Here is a 17,945-nt window from a genome sequence, read left to right as displayed (position 1 = left end):
TCTTGTCAGCATTGAGAACTAATTTTAGCTGGATAAGTGAATGCTGGAAAGCAACAAAGGCTTTCTGTAAGGTTTCAATGGCCTGAGTAAGAGATGATCCATAGCAGTAAATAACTGTATCGTCAGCATAAAAATGCAAATTTGTGTCTGAGACATTTTGACCCAAGTCATTGATATATAAAAGAAACAGAAGGGGACCCAAAACTGAGCCCTGTGGCACCCCCTTGTGGACAGCAACAAATTTAGAACAAAGACCTTCAAGTTTAATGCACTGGGTTCTATTATTCAGATAATTTGAGAACCACGCTATTGCATGTTCTGACAATCCAAGGCTGAGCAGTCTGTTTTTTAGGACAGCATGATCAACAGTGTCAAAAGCTTTTGAGAGGTCAATAAAGAGTGACGCACAGTACAATTTCTTATCAAGTGCCATAATAATATCATTTATCACTTTCATAGTGGCAGTGTTAGTACTGTGTTTTTTCCTGAAGCCTGACTGAAATTTAGAGACAATATCATTAGAGTACAAAAACTCCTTCAACTGGTCACAAACTAGCGATTCCATGATTTTGGATAAAACACACAAATTTGATATTGGCCTATAATTAGTCAACACCGATGGATCACCTCCTTTCAACAAAGGCAAGACAAAAGCTGATTTCCAAACCGATGGAATTTCTTTGGTTTTAATTGAAAAATTAAATAGAATTGAAAGTGGTTCTGCAATATAATCTGCTGCCAGCTTCAAAAAATAAGGTTCCATCAAGTCTGGACCAGGAGGTTTTCTGTGATCCAAAGCCTTTAAAGCTTTATGCACTTCATAAACACTAAAAGGTACAAAGTTAAAACGGTCTCCAGAAAACATAGAGAATTCTGGGCAAGAATTTGTTAAAAAAGTTTCTGCAGAATCAAACAAGGAACCCACTGATAAAAAGTGTTCATTAAAGCAATTCAAAATTTCAGTTTTATCATTAATTGAGACTGAATCTTTTACAACAAATTTAGGAAAGGTTTGAGTCATTTTATTGGCAGAAAAGGACTTGATTACTTTCCAAAATTTCTGTGGATCGTTGAGATTCTCAGTGGTGACAGACAAAAAGTATTCGGATTTGGCCTTTTTAATAAGAGAAGTGCATTTATTTCTAAGCTGTTTGAAAGCAGACCAATCAGTGGTAGTATCTGTTTGCCTCGCCTTGTCCCATGCTCTATTACGCTTGTGTATGTTATCTGCGAGTGTCTGCGAAAACCAGGGATTTTCTCGGCCTTTAATTCTAACTTTCCGTAAGGGGGCATGTTTATTAACAATTTCCATAAAGCTTTCCTTAAAATATGTCCAGGCTAACTCTACATCTGGTAATAATCCGATTTTTTCCCAATTAACTACTGACAAATCATGATGAAAAGCCTGTTCATTGAATTGTTTAAGATTCCTTTTACACACTATGCGCGGCTTACATTTTGGAATTTTAGCATTTCTACAAACAGCAACAACACAGTGATCACTTAGGTCATTACAGAAGACACCAAGCGAAGAGAATTTATGAGGTACGTTTGATAAAACCAAATCAATTAATGTGGACTTTTCAGGGCATTTAAGATTTGGCCTGGTAGGAAGATAGACTAGCTGGGTAAGATTAATTGAATCGCAAAATTCTTTAAATTCACCAGAAGTTGCATTTAGCCAGTCCCAATTCAAATCTCCAGCCATTAGTAGTTCAGTGTAATTTAATTTAGCCAAAAGGTGCTTTAGTGAAGATAATGCCTCTTTTGAAGCAGATGGGGGCCTGTAACACCCAACAATGGTTATCGAAAGAGTATTAGCAATATCTACATTCAAAGCCAAAAACTCCATTTGTTTACATATCGATTGGGACAGAACAATCGAGGCATTAAATCTTGATTTGACATAAATAGCTACACCGCCTCCTTTTTTTGGCCTATCAGTACGATATATATTGTACCCATATATATTAATGTCTTCATTAGTAATAGATTTAGTTAACCAAGTTTCAGAGATTATAACAACATCTGCATCTGTAGATTTAACCCAAATTTTGACCATGTCCATCTTCGGTAGTAGGCTGCGCACATTAAGATGAATATATTTAACACCAGACATTATTTTAAAATCAGAAGGAGTCTGGGAATATTGCAGTTCAGGGCCAGGATTTGGTTGCACATTTCCTGACAAAAATAAAAGCAAGACAATCAACAACCTCTGTTTCACCTTTGATTTGGGTTCAGAACTTTGATATGTTGAACCCGAGCTGAAGCCTCCATTAAATGGGCAAATGAAATAAGTATGCAAGACCAGAGTAGACTGAAGTTTAAGGAAGTCTCTGGGCAAAACAGGCATGAAACTAATGTCATGATCCAACTGAGCTGGTAACTGCTCTATTTTTTGCAACATTATAGAGCATGTGCCTTTTTCAAAATTCTCTTGCAGATAAAGATCATTTTCAGAGATTCCCCTGCTATGTGTCCATATGCAATTGCTTAACCGAGGGTCCAATTGCATTATCAAACATAAGGTGCTTCATGTCCCTACTAGACCCCAAAAAAGTCAATAGCACAATTCTTAGTCAGCCACATTTACCTAATTTTACTAAATATTTCCAGATGTCAGGTCATTACTAAGAAAAGTTGTTTTAGATCTTGATTTAATTTCTGATTCTGTAAAGATATTTATGTTTTTCTAGTTTTAATACTTTAAAGATGTTTAGGCTTAGCAGTTTAGCAATTAAGTGAATTCTACACTACAGTGACATTACTCTTTATGGAGCATTATCTTAGCAGGCTATAGAATCAAATTCAGCAGCAATCCCAACAGATCAGCTAAAGTCAATGACAGTCGTCAGCTGATGTGGACTATCTTTCTGCTGGGAGGTCCATGAGCAGAGACATGCTGCCAAATATAACCAACTGCAAATGGAATAACAATCCTATTTTAACAAAAGTGCACCTAAAAGAAGTGACACGCATTCTGATAAATGTGTCAAACCTTATTGTTATCAAGGTATGCATTTTAGAAACGTGATTGTCTACTTGTTTAAAATCAACCAATTACAGCACACTGCATTTAGTCATCAGTCCTGGTCAGACTGTGTGCCTCTAACAAAATAGTGGTGTGTGCAGAGTCTTTATCATTTATCATTTTATTTCTTTATCTCAACTTACCAACGTCTTAGTTTCACATAGACATGGGTAGAAACGCACGTATTCACATTTTCTTTAGCTGAGTTTTCAGGAGTTCATGCCAGTTTGATAGAAACCTGCCTTCCTTGTAGACATCCATTGATCTCACCATCCATAACAAGGTGCAATTCACTGATTTCAACTGCCTGCCTTTCAAGTTTTAAGAAGGATAGTTAATAACAAGAGCTGTCTTGTGGGATCAGCTGTACTGACAGTTAAAATTACAATTAAAATTATAAATGACAATTGGACAACAAACAACTAATATGTACTAAACATTAATGAGAAGTAAAATACAATGATATTCTGATGTATAAGCGCCTTATTGAACCACAGGGCAGGAAAAGTGAAGAAAATACTTGAAGCTGCCACTCATTTATCCTCTGTGTGAGCAAAACAGGCAAACACAATCTGGCTTCTTAATTCTAATGAGCCTAAATGGGTCTAAATGTCATGGAACAAGAACAGCGGCGGGAGCCTGGCAGACCCCTGTCATAGTAGTAATAGTTGACTGGCACATACAGGCTGCCATGGGAGCTGGGCAATTATGTGTGCAGACAAACTCCCTTATCTCTAATGAACACTTGCAGTAGCCTTAAAAGCTTTCACATCTGTCCTAGCAAAGAGGGTGGTTGGGTGGAGAGGGTGGGGAGAGGATTTCTAGATGTCTTTTACCATCATGCAGTCTCCTCTGAACTGCTTCAGTAATCTGTCTTTTGAGAGAAAGTGGGGAGTTGATCGTTACTCTTGAGGGTTATTTAAAGGTTGAACAGAAAGTTTGGGCACCAAGCCCTAATCTTGGTGTCTGGTTTCTTAAGGTTCCCTTTTCATTCCTATTCATACATCAGCCTGCTGATCGAGCAGTGTCTCCTGTTTTATGTACCAAAAAAAATGTTTAAATTAACTTCAGCAAGCAATTAATTCTCATCCTTGTAGTGCTATATAGCCACAGGCCATGTGCAATAACTGCACATGGCTTAAAAGGAAACATGCATTCCTCTACCCAAGCACATGAATAGAGTCAGTAGAAGTCATCCCACCATTAATATATGTTTTAGTTTCAACATCTCGAATTTGTTAAGGAATTTTTGATATTAAGCTCAGTAATTCATCTGGTTATAGAAATTTTCCAGTATTAAGTATGCAGCATAATGTGGGCAAACACAGGGGAAAAAATAAATCACTCCATGTTGCAAGATCAAATATGGTGCCACATAAGTGTTGGACATGGACAGAGTTGACCAAGGAAGTGGTTGGCCAACTGGTGGACATCTGTGTGGATTTATATAATTGGTTGATTTAAATATTTTATACTCTTTGCCTATTCTATTTAAAATGTCTGTAATAGAACCTGACTAATTTATTGGTGGGATGATATTATCAGCTTAATCTGTTTAATCTGTTTTTTTATCAGCATTGATAACAACCAGTGAATAAAACTTAAAGTTTGTCACCTTGTGTAGGTCAGATTTTTAAATCACATATTGTAAAAGTCTGTAGGGCTCCAGTCTGTAGTATGTTTTTATCTGTGGTATTCTTTTAGGACAAGCAAGACACACAGTTTGCCTTACTTGCCATTAACAATGACTGAAGCTGGGCAAGCTGAGAGGCCAGCACCTTTTTTCTTTGTAGTTTGTGAATGCACATTGTGGATAAACCACAGGTCTTTGATGTTAAACTGATGGGAGAGCAAGGTGCAAGGCAAACGAGAAGTCCCTGACTGCAGTGTGCAATTGGGAGAGAGGCTCAATGTAGTTTGGCTCAAATGTTTGACTCCGCCCATCTGCCGCTACATTCAACTGGACGTGGAAGACTGCATGAGGGCAGTTGAACAGCTGCAAATGCCTGATGGCCTGAGGGACTTCGTAGAACTGAAGGAACAGTTTGTGTTCTGTTTTAGTTCCCAGCTGATTCCGGGCCATTTTGTGCTGAAGTTATTAAAGTGAGGCAATTGCGAGTTTTTCTGTATTTTAAAAAACATGAATAAAGTCATGTTCGAGTGCTCATTGTTTGGTGTTCATAAAATGGCACACGCATCACTTCAGTCTCTGATCTCCTTCCTTAACTGATATAATTTAATGTATAAAAGAAATTCAGCATGTGTACATATATACACATGTCATAGCCAAAAAGGATAACTTTATGTTATACTTAAAAAAAATATAGGCAGCATGGAAAAAAACTATGGATTGTAAAAACTTCAGCTAACTAATTAACTGCGTCCTTACTTTTAATATTTAATCAATAAATGGGTTTTTTGGCTGCTCTGTCAAAAGGTAATTTTGCAGTATTGACAATTATGAATGTACTGCAAGGCCTCCACCACCAGATGGCTCCCAAGAATGAATCATGTAAGGTGGAGTCTGCCCATGTTTAGCACCGCCTCGAACTGCATACTGCAGCTTTTACTGCTAGTATTAGCCAGAAAACGTACCAAAGTGACTTAGAATTGTAACAGAGATCCTTTTGCTAACTACCTTGGCTAACGTGCGAAAAAGTTGTGAATAAATGCTTTAGTAAATTAAGCAGGAAAACATTTACGATGGCGCAAAGGGGATGGCAACTCCATCTCCGGTCTAATAAAACAGACAAGTTGAGCAGGTTGCCTGTGAGTCAGTTGCTTGGTAGATTCGAGAATATTGATCCCAAACAATGCGTGTCTTAATCTTGTCATCCACCAGATCCTGACTTTGCTTGTGCTTACACACTTGTATGTACACACTCACTGACTGTCAAACGTCAGGCTCAATCGGCAAATAAGACACTTGAGCACTCAAGAATCCTCAAGAAAGAAAGAGAACACATTAACCTCGCTCCTAGTTGAATAGTTTTGTCTATGTGCTTTACAAATTATATCAGATAAGATAATGAGCATGGATTAGTATGAAAGCCTGACATAGCAAAATGAAAGGCTGAGACAGAGGGGATGAGTAGGTGATCATTACGGGAAATTCTCAGAGCAGACCTATCTCTGGCACACACACTGATGATTACTGCGCTATCATAAGACCAGCCAGCCAGCACAGGAGCCAGCAAGGAAAAAGAGAGCCAGTGGTATTAACTCTGTATAAAGGCAATGCAGAGGGCTACACACCCTGTGGAAATGATCACTGGAAGCTGAGGAATAAAGCAGAATAAGGCCAGCGCTATCACATGTCTCCATCCGCCACCGCCACCAGTCACGAGAGACCAACGGACCGTCTGAGGAAATGTTACTGTGGCGTCTGCGATAGCAAGCGCTTACATTTTTCATTGAAGCTACACAAGGCAGTCTGGAATGTTAGCAGCAACTCATCAGCAAGAGGTCACGTCATGTACTGTGATGTAAGTAAAATGCACTGAGAATGCTCGCGTTTACAAAGCAAGCTGCACAAAAAAATGTTCTAAAGGATAATAAAGGTCAAAGGTCAGAAGTTTGTCAGCTGTGCTTTTTCTACACTCAGTCAAAGCTGTTTCAAAGACCACAGCTTTTTCCTTAATGTAGCTGGAGAACCTTTATATAAGGAGTCAGAAATTTAAAAAAGCCATATCCACTGTGCTTATCTACTATGGTTTTATGCACTATTTTTCAGTGTTGCGCTGGCAAAGTATAACAGACAAAAGTCTTGTCAGCAGTTCAGATTTTTTTCTGAAAATCGAATTAAACCGGTCTACACAAACATAAAACATCGGCTTGTTGTATCTTCAATATTTCACAAAGTAGAAATCCTGGTACAGTGTGAGATCTCTGGTGTTAATACAAACACAGCTTTAATCTCAATTTCAGAATATAGAGATATCTTACAATAACTTATAACAATGAAAAACTACCAATTTCTTATAGAATCTCTGTAACTCTGTACTTTGGAACAATGATGCTACACATTTTATAAGAATTTAGCTTAGCGTATCTAAATTCTTAGCTTAGTTTAGCTTTTAGTTTAGCATATTAGCATGCTAACATTTACTAAGTGCTGCCAAACAGAAGGTACAGCTGAGGTTGACAGGAATGTCATTGCAGTTCCTGATTATTGGACAGAGCAAAATGGAAAATCAGAGGATGAACACAATTCATTCAGCTGTCCCTGAAACAGATGTGAAAATGATTAGCATTTGCCCTCTGGAATCCTGACAGCTTTCATTATTAGTATTTCAAGCCTTTAGTGTTTTCTGGTTTCAGACTGTTAAACCTAGCAGTAGTCAAGTCTTTTTAAAAAAAAAAAAGACAGAAAAAGGCCTGTAAGGTTACTTGTGCATCTTTCAAACAGAAGGGGTTTAATCTTGGATATGTTGCATTCCAAATGCGTCTAAATTTAAGCTTGATTAAAAAGAACACTTCTGATATTTTAACCATATGCTTGAGAAAAAGACATCAATATACAGTTGTGGTCAGACGTTTTACATTCACTCATCAGCTGCATAAATGTCATAGTGATTTTGGGCCTTAATGGTGTCTTTTAGCTGACCTTTTCCCAGGGTGGACTAATTGTACAGCATACCTGCACTCGTTTAAATTCATTTTGGATTTTCTTTAATCCACACAAATTATATATACAACAAAAGGAACACTTCTTTGACTGAATATTTTTAACTTTTTTGACAGCCGGCTTAGTCTTTAAAGTCTACTCAATAGATCTGTTTCATAAATTAAGTTGTACAGCCGAAGTTGGTTTATCCCTTTTAGGCCAGTCTCTGATCACTGGTGCCATGCAACTGATGGAAACAGCTTGTTAAAATCTAACAAACAATTCTCTTTAAGCAATGTAAGCAATGCTTTTTTAAAATGTGTCAATGAAGTAGCCTCTGATGGAACTAGTAATTCTACTGTTATCTGCAAATATTTGGAATTAATACAAAGCAACCTCTATATTACAAAAAATGTATATTGAGTTCTATATACTGCAGCTGTTGGACTGTGATCTCTTAAGGGATCAGTAAACTCGGGCATCTTTTTCATCAAGTGCCACGGAAGAGCAAATCAGTCCCAAACCTCATCCTTTTCAGTCTTAATGGAAGCTGCCAAGTAATTGGCTGTCTCCAGTTATGAGTTTTCTTGAAGGCTGACTATCTTTTACTAGAAGCACTTTAAAAGGCCTTCCCATAGAACTGGGTCATGCCCCCTGTTCAACTGGCCCTGGCAGTACAAGCAGCAGGACATGTGGCCCCTTGATGAAGCATCAAGTGATGATGGTGAGCTTGACTGGCCTTTGTTTGAAGCTTGTCATATTCACAGCTGACCTTGAGAAGAGATCCTCCCAGTAATTTATAGCAAATAACATTCTGAGTCCCATTTCAAAGGTTCACTGTCACTTTTTACACAACCGTCACCTTGTCTTAAAAGACAATCACCGCTCCTGACAACAAAGTCTTATAAAATATTATACTAGCCAGCTTGCAGTCCTTTCCAATTATATGAAGATAGAATGAATGCTTTTAAAAGCAGATAGTTTTTAGCAATACAAATGGTTGTCTGTCTTTCTGTGTTAGCCTTGCAATAGACCAGCAACCTGTCAAGGGTGTACCTCACCTCTCGTTCCATGACAGATGGGATAGTCTGAGCCTAAGTTAAAGTCCGTTGACTTTGGGGAGTCACAAACAGAAGTAGGCTCACTTTTAGTGCTGCACATATTGGCCATGTGACAGAAATGACGTATCACATACACATTAGCTCCTAAGATGAAAGAAGTCTCTATAATGACCAGTGATGGGAATAACGGCGTTACAAGTAACGGCGTTACTAACGGCGTTACTTTTTTCAGTAACGAGTAATCTAACTAATTACTATTCCTATCGTTACAACGCCGTTACAGTTACTAACAAGAAAATGCGATCCGTTACTATTTTTCAACAAACAGACGGTTGAAGCTGTGTTCAGCTTACCGCATCTTATATCAGTTGCACGGAAGTAGCTGACTACGTAAGTAATCTGGACGCTACAGCTTTAAACAGCTGCGCGCGCTCCCGCGGACGGTAATCACGATCACTGTCTAGCACAACACCTGGAGCTAAGGGGGCAAAACAATCGCATGAGTGCTGCTGTTTGACTGAGGAAGAATAAAGTAGTCGTGGTAAGCCAATCACATGACCACTTAAAGACAAAGCAACAAGGCGATATATACCAGTTTTAAATTGTGTTGATAGGCCACGTAAAACCAGAGTCATGATAAACAAGATATACGCGGCGTTTTTTCCTCAATAGTTTCGTCACGTTAGCGCTAGCAAGCACTCTCTGCTTATGAGCAAAAGAAAAAAAAACAGGAGAAGTTTTAGGAGTGACGGAGAGAGAGAGCGAGAGAGAGAGAGAAAGAGAGAGAGAAAGAGAGAGAGAGAGAAAGAGAGAGAGAGAGCAGAAAAAGAGAGAGTGCGAGTTTTGAGATGTGAGAGATTTGTGACGTTTAGCGTGTTTGGAGTGTGTAGTTCATGTGTTGTCTTGTGTAGTTAGTGTGTAGTGTTGTGGATAGTTTTGTGTTGTGTGTCAGAACAATGAGGCGACTGCTGTCTCCAGGTAGAAACAGGAGTGATACACCTGCTGCTGTCAGACCTGCCGGTATCAGGCTGTGATGTTCTCCTTTATAGTGGACAGAAATATTTGGAGTGGCACAAATAATTTGTGTGGCATCTTATTGAAGAACAGCTGATTGTTCTGTAAATAGTTTGAAATGGTTATTTTAAAAAAGGGTAAAAGGTAAATGGATGCAAATAACTTTGTTGTTTGCAAAACTTGTGCATAGGATTTTAAAATTGACAATTAATATTTGCATTTAAAGTTATGAAATATGATTCATTAAAGATGTTTGTGGTTGTTACAGTAAAAAATATAACTTTTTCTACTCTGATTTTATGGTTTTTGTCTGATTTTAGATCAATTGTGTTAATACAGTATGTCAAAATGAAAACATGACTGTAAATTCAGACACGTGAGGTTGTGCTGAAAAGGATGATACCAAACAAGGCAAAGTAAATCGTTTTTAAAGGTAAAATGTGGCGGGAAAATCAAAAGTAGTTAAAAATGGCCAATTATACCCTGGACCCCAGAGGGTTAAACGTTTTTTTTTAAAGTAACGCAATAGTTACTTTTCAAGTAATTAATTACTTTTAGAATATTGTAACTCAGTTACTAACTCAGTTACTTTTTTGAGGAAGTAACTAGTAACTATAATTGAATTACTTTTTCAAAGTAACTTGCCCAACACTGATAATGACCCCACATATTTGTTCAAAATCTGAACTGAGGTCATTGTATTTTGTCTGCTACCAATTAGGATTTCTTTTTTGACTGCTCCCCCTGTCACTCTTCTTATTTTCGCTTTCTCACTATTTGAACTCATGAGGACAACTGGCTAATTTATAATTAAGATTGTGACTAAAAAGACCCCAGACCCAGCAAACATGCCCATGCAGGTAGCTCTGGGTGACTTGTGAGGGTGTGTAGTCACATAAGGGGGTGTCAAAGGGCAAAACTGCCCTCTGTGGACACACCAATTTGGGTGGGCTAAGTGTGGGGTTGCCCTACCCACATAACTCTGCAGTTCAGCCATAGCTACATACTGTGGGCTCACATGGTTTGCTGGCACATTATTTATATTAAGGACTGATTCAAAACCTCAGTAAAATGGAAGTTAAACTGCCTGTTGTCATGCAAAAGACATAAGGTCATAATAATCCATAATAATTCAAGCATGCAGCCCCTGAATTCTTTCAGACAGACTTCTTTGACTTGTTTTGTTTACAGACAAAAGATCCTGGTTTGAGTACAGGAGGAGACAAATCTCCTGTGGGTCGTATCAAGACCCATGTGGTGACCCTTTGTGAATAAAGATTCTTTTTTCTTTTAGAGCAACATTCTGGTCGACATTCCTTACCAGTTGCTGGTGGTATTATACAGTGGGGCACATGTAGGCCTCGCTCTATGGTGCCTTGGTCAGCAGCCGAGGAAATGTTGTACACATCTGTGCTCGCACCATGGGGTGCAGTAGGGAAGCCCTCACCTAGAGAGTGGGCATGTTGTGCACACTGTGGGCCCCCTCTCTGTTTAGTATGGCCGGCCCATGGTGTGGCCTAACCACTGTGGGACTGATTGGTAAATGGACTGATTCTTATATAGCACTTTTCTACTCTCCCGGAGTACTCAAAGCACTCTATACAACATGCCGCATTCACCCAATCACACCCATTCTCACAAGCACTTTATCTATACTCAGTGCTTTCTAAGTACATTCACACACATTCATACTCCGATGGATGCATCGGAGAGCAAGTTGGGGTTAGTATCTTGCCCAAGGATACTTGACATGCAGACTGGAGGAGGGATCGAACCACCAACCTTCCAATCAGTAGGTGACATGCTCTACCTCCTGAGCTACAGCCATCCCAAATGCAGAGGGCTACAAATCAGAGGAAAATCACACACTGTGGGCATTGTGGATTTGCCCACAGTTCCCCTGAATGGGTTTCAAGTGGGCATGTTTCCTGGGAAAGTAATAATCAGCAATCAAGTTGATTATATTGATTAAGTAAGTGAGTCTATCCAAAATCTGTTATACATACCATGTAATATATGTGCGGTGAGCATTTTTACACTAATAGGTCATTATTGCATTTGCATACAAATGTAATGTGATTACAACAGTATGTTACTTTGGAAGGCCTTATACCCCCCAAAATGTAAAAATGTCTTTAATTAAGTGATACTGCTTTTCCCCGTTTCCATCCTGCTTTTCAGTCCACCTAAATTATTGGAAACAACACAAGCAATCCTACTGACAGTAAATAAAAGTGTAAGCCACTGCACAGCTCTGGCTTTGATGAAAACCAGCAAGTCTTGCACAATAATAATTGCAATCAGTCACACAAGGACATCTGTTTCCCAAGGCTGTATCAGCACATACAAAGTAACTTGATGCAAGAGGGCTAATAGTGGACTCACGTGGTTACACTGCAGTTTTTCACCCGATCAGCCTGCCTGTATTTCCCTTTCAGCAGCTGTCTTGCTGTCTTGCCAGCTTGTGTTATAAATTAATGCATTAGCAGTTTTGGTTTGGCTTCTCTAGCCTGATAAACACAAGCTACAGAAGAGCAAGATCTCCACAGCTGTGGAGGTGGGATAGGAGCAAGTGGACACGAAAGCTATTTGTCTTTGTTAATTATTTGACATCATTTGACATCCAAACTAATTAACAACCATAAGCAGGAGAGCAGCAGGAGAGTAGCAGGGGACATTGTGAACAGGTTAACAAAGGGGATTGTTTTAGGCAACTTTAATGAACTGACTTTATAATTCAAACTTTCAAGTACTCTGGGTACAGAATTTACTTACTTAAAATCATGTTTCTAATATTAAAAAGGCTAAATACTTTGCTAGAAATGAAAGAGATTGACTAATGAGGTTATTATTATTGTTTTATATTTTCAGATTGGCCTGCTGGCATTATCACTATGGATGTATACACCAATGAACCAAATCACTCTGACTCTGCTTGCACAATATACTTTCAGTCTGCTAAAACAGCTCCAACCATTGAAGTATAGACATGCACAATGCTTCTGAAGGTGTCTTTCTGACAATGGCACCAAGATGTTAGCTCCAGATCCCTGAAGTCTTTGAGTAGAGAATGTACTATGGGTCAGTCTAGTTACAGACATTCCCCAACACACTCTTACCAGTTAGGAGTGTGTCTTTGTAAATGCTTTAATTCAGTAGTCTGTCCATAATGATCTGGCTCTTGTCAACCTGGGTCAGATCTTCACATCTACCAAGTTCCTTTACATCCAAAGAATGACTACAACAACCAATACTACATTTTTTGTACACAGAGACACTGGTTTCTCTCACAACTTCCACATATGGACACCACATACAAATGCTTAGTCAGGACCAAAACCATGCTGTTTTCCAAAACCTCAGCACCCAGGTGTGGTGCCTAGAGTTCACCAAAATGATAGCCAAACAGAAGTGCACAAAAAAACCTCACACATGGGACACAGTTTTGTGACATACTCCAGAACTACCAATCACTGTGCAGAGTCATATTGTAGGTGTTTGAGATTTAACCTCTTAACTTCCACAAAGTTGCTAGTCGACCACTTAGGAGTAGGCTTAGAGTTAGTTTTGCCTGAGTATAATCCGCCAAGTATTAGATACATCAGTTGAATTCTTAAGGGTATTAAAAAATACTAGGGGGACCAGACATAACAAAGAAAACTCAGAGTATGTAGAAATGTTTTTGTGTTTCATTTTACCAGGTAACACTAATGTAGTGCACCAGCTCATGTCCATTTAGTGTGAAGTAAATTACACTTTTCTAACCCACGTTCTCAGGATAGTTTCTCTGATACTTGATGTAATTGCGTGCAATAAAGTTTTCAATTTCACCAGTGGGAGCCTTTTATTATTATTATGCAAGAGCCTCATCAGCCCTATAGGTTCCATTGAATGATACTTTATGCATTAAAATACTATTGTAAAGCTGGGAAATGTGTTTGTCAAATTAATCTTGCTAATGCTTCTTATCATAATAGCAGGGATGCATTTCTTATTATTATTTTATGCTTTAAAAGTAAGCAAGCATTGAGAGTGAGGAGTGGTGCTTGCAGATACTTTCCAATAGTGCAGTGACAAAACTATTCAATGTTCCCATTTTCTCACGATGTACAACTTTATATCTTTTAACCGCTGTGTCCTTCATGCATGGTGCTGTATAACCAGTGACAATGAAACTTTGTACTTTTATTCAGAGCATCAGAGCATTCAGATTTGAGTTCTTAGACTCTCTTCTATGGCAGAGGTTTGGGTCTGTCATAGTTCTGCATAGTATTTCTATCTGCTTTGATAATACTATCTTCTTAAATAATTAGGGATGCTCTGATCCAATTTTTTTCCAATCTGATATACCTAATGCTATTTGGCTTTGGACTGGTCCCTCTTCCCCTCTGTTTTTCTTTCTTTCTTTCTTTCTTTCTTTCTTTCTTTCTTTCTTTCTTTCTTTCTTTCCTATCCCTCAGTCATGTCTGTCACGTCTGTAACAACTGAAAATAAAGTAAAACAAATAAATAATAATAACAAAGGTCAATCAAATGGACCAATACGGCAAGGCCGTGATGATCCACTTGGTAAAGTAAATCCGTTGGGCATCTTTCTTGGCCTTCAGACAGTAATTCTGATGGCTAAAGAACCAAATGGATCAGGCAAAAGAAAAGAAAAAAAAGGACAGTTGGGATGCATAAAGATCCAAAATCTTCTAAAAGGCACCAACAGTACCAATGCTGTGAGTGGAATAAGCCATGATTATACCAAGCAGACAGCTTTAGGCTACAGTGGCTTATTTTATAAGATACAAGCCACTGTATCTTCTTAAGATACAAGATAGACGCTAACTAAAGCAGCCCTGCTTACTATGGATAGATGATGCCTATTTATAAGATACTGTAAATATTTTAATTTCTGTTGTAAAGCCTACTATTTTGGGACTCTATGCAGACTGACTCCATTTTAAAGCTAGCCTCAAGTGGCCATTAGAGGATCTGCAGTTTTTGGGATTGGCATGTTGTATTTATTTTTGCCAGCTCAACATAAGCACTCATTTGGAATGCAGATGAAATATTTTTGCCTTTCAGGTTTTTTTGAGTCTTCTAGCAATCAAATGCAAAGCTGTTAACTGTATTTGCTATTTGGTGTCTTTTTAATTATAGTTCTTTGCGAGAACAGCTGCATTTTGAAAATAAAGCTGATGAAAACTGAATTGAACATTACATTTGCTACCCATCAAACAACATACTTAAAGACTCTGTGCTGACAGGAACTGCAGAGAAAGATGATACTTTTTTGTCATACTGTCATTACGAGTGACCTTTTTTCATGCAGTTTCAAACAGCAATTGAAACCTGCTCTATGCACCATTTTTTTTGTCAAAGCAACCACATTCCCAGATCTCATCAGTGGGTGAAAGAAACGCTTATGCTATATTTTAATGAAGTAAAATTATCCAACAAGTTAATGTGCACCAGTTTTAATCAAAGTTCAGCTTGGGGAGTTTAAGATGGAGAGAGACAAAGAGAGTTGGGAAAGAGACAGATGGGCCAGAGAGAAAGCTAGATATCAACATAGCATCAGAGTGTGAAAAATACGTTATCTCCTTTTGACTCACATTGTGTTCCGGCCACAGGGAATCCTGCTCCCTCCCAGCTCTGTTCTGTTTCATCCATGTACAACACTGCTGTTAGTAATTAGAGAGTAGGTGTAAGATGCCGCAGATTCACCAGCAGAACAATCTGTTGCACACAGAGCTGTCTCATTTAAATAATTAAAATGAATCTACTCTTGTTCATATTTGCATAAATTAAATTAATATTTGTCCCACAAGGCTCAGCAAACACATTCTTTTCACCACAATGTGTAAGTATGGTCATGATTGTCAGAGTCTGAGTCAGGGTCTACAGCTTCTGCAATCTGCACACTGCGGCAGTGACGCAGAAGGGCTTCACTGCTATATGTGTGACATTGTAATGTGTGATTTACTGAACTTCCTCTCCATACAGTTATTCTTTTGCATGTTTCTTTTTCTTTTTTTTTGGAGCCCCCGACCTCCTGGGTTAGCCTTCAGCTTTATAATCGGAACAGATCCTGGCAACCGTGTCCTGCTCTGTCTCCTGGCCCCGTTTTAGGCAAGGAGAACCACTACACATCGTATGGTTGCTATGTCATATGTTACGCTATGTGCTAACAAATCAGTTTTGCTGTGCTAAGTAGCCCTGCATGGGATAACATATCTAATTTTAAGCAGAAAACAGAGAGAAGTTGACTGTGGATTATTTTTTGTGACAGAAATTTAATTTCTTTTCCTTAAAGGCAGACTTTTTGCCTCTTTCCTTTGTTTGTGGATCTTATAGTAATGTTGTTCTACACAGTGGCTGTTCTTGTGGCAGTAGGACTAGCACTGGATTATTGAAGCAGACCATGATATCAGTATTTAAGAATATAAATTGTCCACAATAATAATTTCCTTATTTATTATTTGTTATCATTCGCTGTTGATATGTTAAAAAAAATTGTTCCTTTAGAACCTTTTAATTGGATTCTCAGAAATACTGACATTTTCTTCACACCCCCATTCTCAGTACACCATCTGGGCAGGGGGCTGGGAGGAGTTGGCAGTGATACCTGGACCTGGGAGTATAGAGTATGTTTGGGGGAGTGTGAATGGGTATATAGTGTTCATTTCACGTCTGGGGCTCTCCTCAGCTCTTTCCAGGAAGGTGGCGCGGTTGCCTCTCTGGTGGTCCTCCTTGGGCTTTTGCACTCTGGGGGCCTGTGGATGTCCTGGCCTGGGTGTCCTCCATGTCTGCTTCATGCCATGGGGGGGCGGGGCTATGTCTCCCCACACCCTCTAGATCGTTACATGGATGAACCTTTTGAACTCAAGCATGCTCATGCACACAGGTGTACACATGGGTGCTTGAAAAACTTTATTTTTCCCTTTTATTTTTTCAATAACTTAAAATAAAGTAAAATAAATAAATAAACAATAATAATATAAAATATGAAAAAATAAATCAGTTGGTCATCTTTCCTGGCCTTCAGGCAAGAATTCTGATTGCTAAAGTAACGAATGGGACAAGGAAATAAATAAAATAAAATAAAATAAAATAAAATATTTACATTTAACTGATATATTACGTTGATATATTATAATAAGTATACCAACAAATATGAAATATATATTCCTACCTTTTGATCCAGATATTTGAAATTTTCTATATAATATTTCTTTTTCAGTCAGTAAATGTATCAATTAATTTCATGTAGCAACACTGAGATGTAGTGGGCCAAGCCAGTTTTATTTATATGGCACTTTACAAGCAGCAACCACTCACCAAAGTACCAACAGAAATTCCATACAATCTGACAGAAATTGCATAAATTTCCTAAATCTAGAGAAGAACATTATTAAACAAATACTACAAAAGCATAATACTACTGCATTAATTTACTGAGAAAAATGATTCAAAATTAAATATGGTTTTGATCTATTTAAAGAGCCCAAACATTGGTCTTCTGTCGCGTTCTACGTCTACAGAAGTGCACCATTCATTAATCAAAGTCACGACTTCCAAACTGGAAAAGGTTAGAAAACAATTTCCATGGAGTGTGTACTCCACCAATCTATGGTCATGAAGACCTTGTACAAATGGAGGAAATTCAGTTGACTTCCTGCTCTGACATGAGTGGTTGTCCAACAAAAAGGCCAAAGTGTTCATCAAGAGCATAAGGTCATGTCTGAGGTTCAACAGGCCTCTCTGATATTGGCTGATATCATTATTGAAGAGTGTACAATCAGAAAAAAAGCTACTGAGAGAATGTCGTATACATTTATACCAAAATGTTATATTTTTAAAACATTTTCTATTCTGGTTTTGCATAAGTGTCTTTTTTCTTGCGTAGTTGAGTTAGTCTTTAACATTTTAACATCCATTGTCTCCAGCAAACCATTGTCATATTAGGGGTATGGTTTGGATCTACACCCATCTCTTTCCCTTTTTAAATGATTTTTGCCTATTTGGATCAACACACTGGAAAACCACAGGAAATCTGCAAGGCCTAATTCAATGCATTAGAATTCATTTCAAAATTTTGATATTATTTTCAAAATCCAGCTCCAGTCCAAACCCTGGATGGGTTACCACTGACATGGTGGATGTGAAGAAATCAATCTCTTTGCAGTAAAAACCTCCATCACTGGATGGAACAGTTTACAAACCAACACATCGTTAATAAA

General features: G+C 38.3%; 1 protein-coding gene across 4 annotated transcripts in view; it reads left to right on the top strand.

Moving 5' to 3' along the window:
• Window positions 1–17,945, top strand: part of LOC134643105 (heparan sulfate glucosamine 3-O-sulfotransferase 5) — a 128,237-nt gene that overhangs the window by 40,176 nt on the left and 70,116 nt on the right. The window lies entirely within an intron of this gene.

The sequence above is a fragment of the Pelmatolapia mariae genome, linkage group LG15 (genome assembly GCF_036321145.2).
Source record: "Pelmatolapia mariae isolate MD_Pm_ZW linkage group LG15, Pm_UMD_F_2, whole genome shotgun sequence".
In the NCBI taxonomy this organism is placed as follows: domain Eukaryota; kingdom Metazoa; phylum Chordata; class Actinopteri; order Cichliformes; family Cichlidae; genus Pelmatolapia; species Pelmatolapia mariae.
Note: the sequence above shows the minus strand (reverse complement) of the source record. Positions and strands in the feature narration are given on the sequence as shown.